The sequence below is a fragment of the Rhagoletis zephyria genome, unplaced genomic scaffold (assembly GCF_001687245.7).
Source record: "Rhagoletis zephyria isolate East Lansing unplaced genomic scaffold, Rhagoletis_zephyria_1.1 Rzeph_scaffold_00005, whole genome shotgun sequence".
NCBI classification, from domain to species: Eukaryota; Metazoa; Arthropoda; class Insecta; order Diptera; family Tephritidae; genus Rhagoletis; species Rhagoletis zephyria.
Window position 1 is genome coordinate 498073 of NW_016157089.1, and position 9278 is coordinate 507350.

General features: G+C 43.2%; 1 protein-coding gene across 1 annotated transcript in view; it reads left to right on the forward strand.

Moving 5' to 3' along the window:
* The first annotated feature begins 273 nt into the window (after window positions 1-273).
* Window positions 274-9278, forward strand: part of Lim3 (Lim3 homeobox protein) — a 204060-nt gene continuing 195055 nt past the window's right edge. The window contains exon 1 of the mRNA XM_017631933.1: window positions 274-338. The gene's annotated coding sequence lies outside the window, so the exon portion shown is untranslated. The remainder of the gene's footprint in view (window positions 339-9278) is intronic.

Here is a 9278-nt window from a genome sequence, read left to right on the forward strand (position 1 = left end):
TATTACACAGTTATGTACATAGCACATACATAAATATGTACATGGATATGTGTATGTATGGCTATGTGAAATAAAGCCATTTGCCGAAAAGTGAACAACAGCACTTCTGCATCTCTGTTGGCTTTGCTAACAATTTGTGCATTTGACCATCTCGCATCTCGCATCTCTCATCCACCATTCACCAGTATTTACCATTTATCGTTTTAGCATTTTCGCTATCACATGTTGTTGTTTGGCGTAACACAACACTACTATTCACTCACTATGCCATGGCATATCATTTGTGTCACATTAAGATCAATTGTAAAATATACAAATATGAACTTGCTGACCATCCGGTAAGACATAAATAAAACAACTTCTGACGCCTCTTAACTTCTTACGTCGTTCTTCGACCGTCGTCGCAACCACCTTTCAATGGCCACCATTTCCCTCATTGCACTTTCATCCGTAAGTGCGGTAAAAACGCCTCGCGCTGTCGTCACATCCGCAACCGCCGCGTTGTACACATTTTCACCCACTCAATACGCTGACGCAACCGTAGGTAACCAACCGAACAAACCGGAAGCCGGCGCAAAAACCATATCGTGCACCGTGTGGATACATACGCAAGTATTGGCCGTGGCCGTCGGTGAATTTATTGGTGGTAATAGAATATTTCCAATAAAAAAAAAATGAACGCGCATATTTTGTTAAAAAGTGGAAAATAATAATTATGTCTGAAAAGTTTTTAAAAGGCTCCATCCAAGAAACCAAATGGAATGAAAAAGAATAAACCAATGATGCCAAGTTTTGCAACATAAATATTAGTGGAACGAAATCAGTGTGCGACAAAATGTGACAGTGCGGCAAATTGCAAAAATATTAAGTTATGAAAGTAAGTGAGTGCAAAAACCGATAGGTAAAAAAGATGCACGATATTTTTGAGCGAGCTATTATATACAAGTCGTAGATCAGTTGGAGTACATATGTAATTCAACATTTTTCTAATATCCTTAAATTCAATATTAAATTACAAACACAAAGCAGCTTTTACTCGGCTCAAATTGTAATCTTGTAATGAAAAATGTGTGCACTTCTCTGATAAATAGTGGGATTTTTAACCAAATTTTAAAATTTTTTGAAACAACCGCCTTTTTCACGTGGCAGGCACGTAGTCAGTAAAACTTATGCACATACATACACATGTAAATCTTTCCACAGATACATACAATGTGGCGCTTAATTAATCACCCTTCTTCTTAATCACTTCTTTCTTTGGGGCTACTTAAAGTCGCGGGTTTATGTCAACAAGCCTCAGACAATCGCAGCCCTTAAAGAGAATATTCGACAGGAAAGCGAACAGTTATCACCGGAAATCTTGCGGAAAGTCATGGAAAATGCAAAAAAGCCGGCAAATCCACAAACTTCATCTGCTCAAGAATATTTGAGGGTAACTATATTTATAACGGCCGGCGGCCGCTGTGGCTGAGTGATTAGAGGTGCGTACTACCACTCCACCGGACCTGGGTTCGCTCCCTGATCCGAGCAACATCTAAATAAGAAAAGTTTTGAAAAGTTGAAAAGGCTTCTCATTAAAATCATTTGCCGTTGGAAGGCGGCGTAAAATTGTAGGTCCCTCCATTTGTGTTATAACCAGGGAACGGATTTTATGGAAATAGCCTTTTTTTCTGCTAAAGAGATAGAGTATATTCGTTTAAGAATGTCCACGATTTAGCTTTTCCTGATTCCATATATACACATTTGATGTTGCCTTTTTTAAAAGATTTGGCTTTTTTAAGATATTTGCCCTCTTTGCCTTTTCTACCTTTAAAAAAGTGATTATAGCATTTACAATTTTTTTTTTTAAGATTAAAAAATATACACACGCCCATGCGGCTTATAAAGGCGCAGGGACCTCTTGCCAAATTGGTGTTGAAAAAATTCGAAGCCGTTTTCTCAGCTAACGTAGGCTTGGAGACAATAAGGGATGTGGATAAAATTGTAAAGGGCGAGGAAAAGGCCCTTATTCCTGATAATATGAACGTTTCAAACGTTCCATATTTAAATTGGGCTCCACTTGTATCAACTTGCGTCGAGCGCACATTTAGTACATTCAAGGCCTTTCTTCGCGAAAATCGACTGAAAATGCTGCCAGAAAACTTCAAAATGCATCTTGTGGTTCAATGTTACTACAATTATACAGATTAAAGTTTTATGAGTTAGAAACTTGAATGGACAAAATAGTCAAAGATTCAAAGTACGAATTTTTCATAAAATGAAACTAGTTCATAGTTTTTTTCTTTTTACTTGTAATATAAATATTTCCAAAATAAATGTATTTTTTGATTGTTCTTCGTATTTTCTGTCTTTTTTAGTGCCTTATTTTGCTGTTTTTGCAATACCTAGTGCCTTTTCGATATTTTATTTTGCCTTTTCCAGCCTATTTCGTTATTTTATTTTGCCTTTTTTATAGGTTTTTAGGTCCTAAAAATCCGTTCCCTGGTTATAACAGTAGGACGCACCACAGTGCTTCCGTTCCATATGAAATGTGGGGAAAAATATAATTATGGACGGATTTAAATGAAAATTTGCTTCTTAGTAAAATTGAGCACGATAAATTCAAAAATGCTATTTGTTTTTGCATAACTTTCATACTTTCACTGTAAATGCTGCTTGAAGTTGAAAATTTGGGTTCTTGTGGCATTTACATAGGTATGTACATATCAGGATTGTTGCGAATATTCGCATTCGCATTCGCAACCGCGGAACTTGCGCATAAATTTTAACATTCGTATTCGCTTTCGCATTTGCAATAATCGATGCCGAGCTTTTGCGAATGCGAATATTGTGCAAGTGCACTGATAAATAGTATATCTGGCAAACAAAAAATTGTGGCCAACATTTTTCACCTGTGGAGATGCTACGTCAATAGCTAGTTTTTTTCTACTTTTTCTTAGAAAAGCGAAATTATTATTTTTCTCATAAAACTTAGTATGCTTAAGTTCCGTGTTCCCTTTTATTAGTTTTTCAGCTCAGAAACAAAAACATTTATTTTAATTTTGTGTAAATTGTCAAAATTAGCACGCATCGAAATAAAGATGAAATGATATGTATTTACTAAATAAGTTGACAGCCAAGTTCACAAATTAAATAAGAATTAATTCAAGGTGAATTTTATATCTATTGAGGAGTGGGACTTGGCATGCAATATGTCGTTAGTATAGTATGGAAAGAGCTTAACTACCAAAAAATCCAAAATTCACTTTGATTATGATTCATTTCATCGAATCATAAGTCCCCACATCGTTTTAGGTAATAAAAAAATTTAGTTAGTTGTGCTTTTTTGTATTTCAACGACAATGTGAAATACGCTCTTTTAAAATAGTATTAACGATATCTTGAAAATTTGCGCTCATTCCCATCAAAAAATATATCAAAACACATTGAGGGCACGGAATAAAAAAACAAAAGGGATTTGATGGGTTATGGTACCGACAGCGGTGAGTAATTAATTGTGACTGCCTGCAACTAGGAAAAGCCGAGCTCAACTAACTAATAATAAAAAACTATATACAAGCTATTCATTAATGGTCGTGATTTCATTAATTCAAATTACTATAAAAAGCGGGGTACCTTTTTAACAAAATAACAGGATTTTAAACTAATTCTGCTGGCAGCCACGACTTTCAAAACAGAATTTTCTTCGAAATTTTCATCCCTAGAAAATAACAATTTATTTGCCATATCCACCTATTCACAACGTCGCTATAAGCACAAATTTTTCAAACCAGTCCCAGAAGACAGGATTAAAAATGAATTACAAAAACTAAAATCGAAAAACGCTGATGATGTAACAGGTTCTCCAAATTTGAAACAAAGAAAAGAATTGGTTCTCCAAATTGGAACACAACGGTGTTTAAACAACGATCTTGCCATGATGCTAGATTGTGAAGATGGAAGTCAGGAGGTTACATCCGACACTTGCAGCCCCGATGCAATTGTCAAAAAGGAATTATTGCACCGCAATAAAAAAGAAATACAACTGAAAGTCCTCTCAACTGGTGCATTGTCAATCGAAAAGAATTTACAATTTTGTCAATTTTCAAGTTTTTTAAAGTTTGTCGCCTCGAGCGAGTAGTTACTTAGTGCACAGGTTTGATTTACGACCCGTTAGGAAACAGGCTGTAACCGGAAAAGGCAGCAGAATTACTCTTGACTCTTACTCTTTCTTAAATACAATGTTCCAATTTTTAATCTAAGTACTAACCCCGTTTAGGTCGGCGAAATCCATCAAACGTTGCTCGACTCTAGGGCTACATCTTCTCCGTACCCTTCTGCTCAGGGCTGGCATAGAGTCAAACCCAGGGCCAGAAATTTATACCTGCTTACGCAGCAGAGACGACTGCATACAAACTCCACCTCGGTCAGGTGCAATGCCTGTGACGGGTGGAGGCACCTCCGTAACTGCTCGGGCCTACGTACGCACAGGCAATGGACCACGTCGTTCGTGGCCCCATGCTGTGCGAACCGCCTGGGCAACACACAATCAACACACCCACACCCCAACACAACACAACAATAGACACACAAACAAACACAATAGCAACTACACACCGCCGCCGGCAACTCCTAGCCCCTCCGACAATCTGCTCTGTTTGTCAGTCCAGAATATACCGTAACGTGACATCAGTCAAGTGCAACTCTTGCCTNCAACTACACACCGCCGCCGGCAACTCCTAGCCCCTCCGACAATCTGCTCTGTTTGTCAGTCCAGAATATACCGTAACGTGACATCAGTCAAGTGCAACTCCTGCCTCGGCTGGTGCCACTTCAGGGTGTGCTCAGGACTCCATAACACGCGAGATTGGACGAGTGACTATGTGGGCCCCTGCTGTGCTGCCCAGTCGCATCCCTCCCCCGCGACGCCGCCAACCACCACCACAAGGCAGCACCCCCTTTTGCAGCACGTACAGCAGGGGGCCGGCAGGTAACACAACTCTCTAATACCACACATCACAATCGGTCTCCCAAGGCACACAAAGGTGCTACAATTTAACTGTAACGGACTCCAGAGCAAGATTGAGGAGATAACTGTCATTATAGGAAGGCATGGAATATTAATAGCTGTGGTCAAAGAGACGAAGTTGCACGGCAATTCAACCCTGTCAGGGTATTACTAACCGGTCAGGCGATGTTGAGCTCCAAATATTTAACGTATACATACCCCCTGTCACCAGCTGCCCGGCAGGATATCACCCTGAAATAGGCGCGCTTTTCAGAGGTGAAAACCGTATGGTAGTTGGTGACTTTAACGCGCACCACGATCTTTGGCACTCAAGCCTGACAAATCATCGTAGGCGAATACATCTGGCTGAGCAGATAGACGATTCGACATTCTGCACAATGAACGACGATGCACCCACCAGGATTATGGGCAGCTGCTGCAGCTCGCCAGATTTAACATTGTCAGCGCTGGTCTGATAAACAGCGTATCATGGCGACCTATGCTGACTCTAGCATCAGACCATCTGCCCATAGTCATTTCGATTGATAAACCTGCCGACTTTGCTTCCGTGGATCACCGGACTTATGTCAACTTTTCCAAAGCTGACTGGAAAGGCTTCACGGATGTTACTGAGGGCGCCTTCACTGCACTACCCATACCAAACGACGTTCATGTATGTGAACGTAAGTTCCGCAGGGTTGTCACCGCTGCTGCAGCTCGCATCATCCCAGCAGGATGTATTAAGGATCCACGTCCGAAATTTCCGTATCAGGGATCTCATTTCGAAAATTCGGCAACGTACATAAGCGGAAGAAATGGGAAGAGCACTTGAAGGCCTGTAACTTCGCCTCTGGTGTGAGCAAGCTTTGGTCAACCGTGAGGCCGTTGTCCAACCCGACGAAGCGTGACGACAGAGTCGGGATAGACATTGGTGACCCCGCTTCGTCGGACCCGGAGCGATGCGCGAGCTATTTTAGCCGGCAGTTCATTCTGCATCCTCCGGTGGATAAAGCCAAACTTCGAGTGACCAGAAGGCTGCACAAAATGCGAAAACCTAGTGCGCCTGTTGTTTTCACCAGCGGTGAGGTAAGGGTGGCCATCGGGAAGGCGAAAGCCTCCAAAGCCATTGGACCCGACGGAATATGCATGTTGATGCTGAAAAATTTGGGTCCTGCGTCATTCCAGACATCTGGAAAATGGGGAGAGTGGTCCCACTGCTCAAACCGGGNTGCGGGAGTAGCATACCTAACGGAGGTCCTCAAGCTGTCTATGGCCACTCTCGTCATTCCAGACATCTGGAAAATGGGGAGAGGGGTCCCACTGCTCAAACCGAGGAAACCAGCCAAGGGAGGAAAGTCTTATCGCCCGATAACTCTCCTTTCCCCGGTAGCGAAGACACTCGAGGCCCTGCTGCTCCCATATTTTACGAACCACCTGACCCTAGCGAAGCATCAGCATGGGTTCCATAAAGTGCATAGCACAACAACAGCACTTAATGCCATAAATACTCAGATAACTCGTGGCTTAACCCGAAACCGACCCTGTGAGAGAACTATTCTAGTAGCGTTGGACTTGTCCAAGGCGTTCGAAACTGTCAGTCATTCAACGCTACTAGAGGATATAGAGGCCTCCTCACTCCCACAGGGACTCAAACGGTGGTCGGCGAATTACCTGAGTGGTCGACACTCGTCAGTAATTTTCAGAGACAAAACTAGCAAGCCACGTAAAATTAAACAGGGGGTACCACAGGGTGGTGTCCTGTCCCCGCTACTGTTTAATTATTACATCTCAAAGCTACCTCAACCACCAGAGGGTGTTAATATTGTCTCGTATGCTGAGGATTGTTCGATCACGGCGTCTGGGAATGGAATTGATGACTTTTGCTCGAAAGTAAACGGTTATCTCGCCGAACTTTCTCGCTTCTTCATCCCCTGCGAAATCCTCGGCAACCCTTTTCACCACCTGGACGAAAGAGGTCAGACTGCAACTGGGTATTCACGTCGATGGCGTAACAATACCGACGGTGAATAACCCGAAAATCCTCGGAGTTACCTTCGACAGTCTGCTCTCCTTCTCGGCGCATACAACCGCAATTGTCAACAAAGTACAGAGCCGCAACAATGTCCTCAAGTCGCTGGCCGGCAGCACTTGGGGCAAAGATAAAGAAACGTTGCTGGCAACATACAAGGCAATTGGCCGGCCGGTTCTAAACTATGCAGCGCCCGTATGGTCGTCGGGGACTAGCAGGACGCAGTGGATGAAGCTACCTGCCAAAACACGGTATTACGAACAGCGACAGGATGCCTCCTGATGACGCCCCAACACCACCTACAAGACGAGGCCTAGATGCTCCCAGTAAGGGAGCATAACATACTGCTCTGCAAGCAGTTCCTTGCTGGGAGCCACAGACGTGGCCATCCCAGCGGACAGNTGCCATAAATACTCAGATAACTCGTGGCTTAACCCGAAACCGACCCTGTGAGAGAACTATTCTAGTAGCGTTGGACTTGTCCAAGGCGTTCGAAACTGTCAGTCATTCAACGCTACTAGAGGATATAGAGGCCTCCTCACTCCCACAGGGACTCAAACGGTGGTCGGCGAATTACCTGAGTGGTCGACACTCGTCAGTAATCTTCAGAGACAAAACCAGCAAGCCACGTAAAATTAAACAGGGGGTACCACAGGGTGGTGTCCTGTCCCCGCTACTGTTTAATTATTACATCTCAAAGCTACCTCAACCACCAGAGGGTGTTAATATTGTCTCGTATGCTGAGGATTGTTCGATCACGGCGTCTGGGAATGGAATTGATGACTTTTGCTCGAAAGTAAACGGTTATCTCGCCGAACTTTCTCGCTTCTTCATCCCCTGCGAAATCCTCGGCAACCCTTTTCACCACCTGGACGAAAGAGGTCAGACTGCAACTGGGTATTCACGTCGATGGCGTAACAATACCGACGGTGAATAACCCGAAAATCCTCGGAGTTACCTTCGACAGTCTGCTCTCCTTCTCGGCGCATACAACCGCAATTGTCAACAAAGTACAGAGCCGCAACAATGTCCTCAAGTCGCTGGCCGGCAGCACTTGGGGCAAAGATAAAGAAACGTTGCTGGCAACATACAAGGCAATTGGCCGGCCGGTTCTAAACTATGCAGCGCCCGTATGGTCGTCGGGGACTAGCAGGACGCAGTGGATGAAGCTACCTGCCAAAACACGGTATTACGAACAGCGACAGGATGCCTCCTGATGACGCCCCAACACCACCTACAAGACGAGGCCTAGATGCTCCCAGTAAGGGAGCATAACATACTGCTCTGCAAGCAGTTCCTTGCTGGGAGCCACAGACGTGGCCATCCCAGCGGACAGCTGCTCGTGGAAGAGCCCTCGCCAAGGCACGTCAGGAGGGGGAGGGGTCTCCCCCTGTCTGAGATTGGCGACAACGCTGATGGATGAACCGACCCGAACGAGGCTTAGTAGCCGCTACAAAAACAACAACAACAACAACAACAACTAACTTTTCCATTTTTTACTTACCTAAATCGCCTAATGTACTCACCAAAATTATTTCTTATACCATGTTCTGACCGACATCGAAAACATGTTTTCGTTGCTAAAACTGGTTTTCGACCTAAACCATGTGTTTTCGTCCATATAAAATCTGTCAATCGAAAACCAGTTTCCGCTGAAAACTACTTGAAAACTCACGTTCCATTCGTTCCAATCGGTGTCTTCACTAGTTTTTTCGATTATTTATCGAAGTGGAAGTCATATTTTATCATCTTTAATAAGCTATTTCGTATTTATTGTTAATTGGCTGGCCAAAGTAAAATAAGAATGAAAGTAAGAGGTTGCTAATGAAAAGAAAATGTGGGAAAAGCATTTTGGTTTTGTTTTTGTGTAGCCAAACTGCAATGAGAGGATGTAAGAAATGTCAACGAAAACACTAACAGCCGGTGTGAACAGCCTTCAGCCCACAATTCCAAAACTCGATTTCAAAGTGTTTTCGTCGTCGGTCAGAACATGGTATTAAAAATATTTGCCATCCGCATTCGCATCCGTATCCGCGGATGTTAGCTTTTAAACATCCGCATCCGCATTCGCATCCGCGGATGTCTAAAATTCCACATTCGCAACATCCCTGGTACATATGGTTCGTTCTGTTTTTAAAAATGAAGTGTCAGGGCGTGGCCTGTACATGTGCAATAAAGAATTATTTTTTTGAAACAAGTTGTATTAAAATTATTTAATAAGTTAAAAGAACGTGGGGGGGGGGGGGGGGGGGGGGAAAAAAA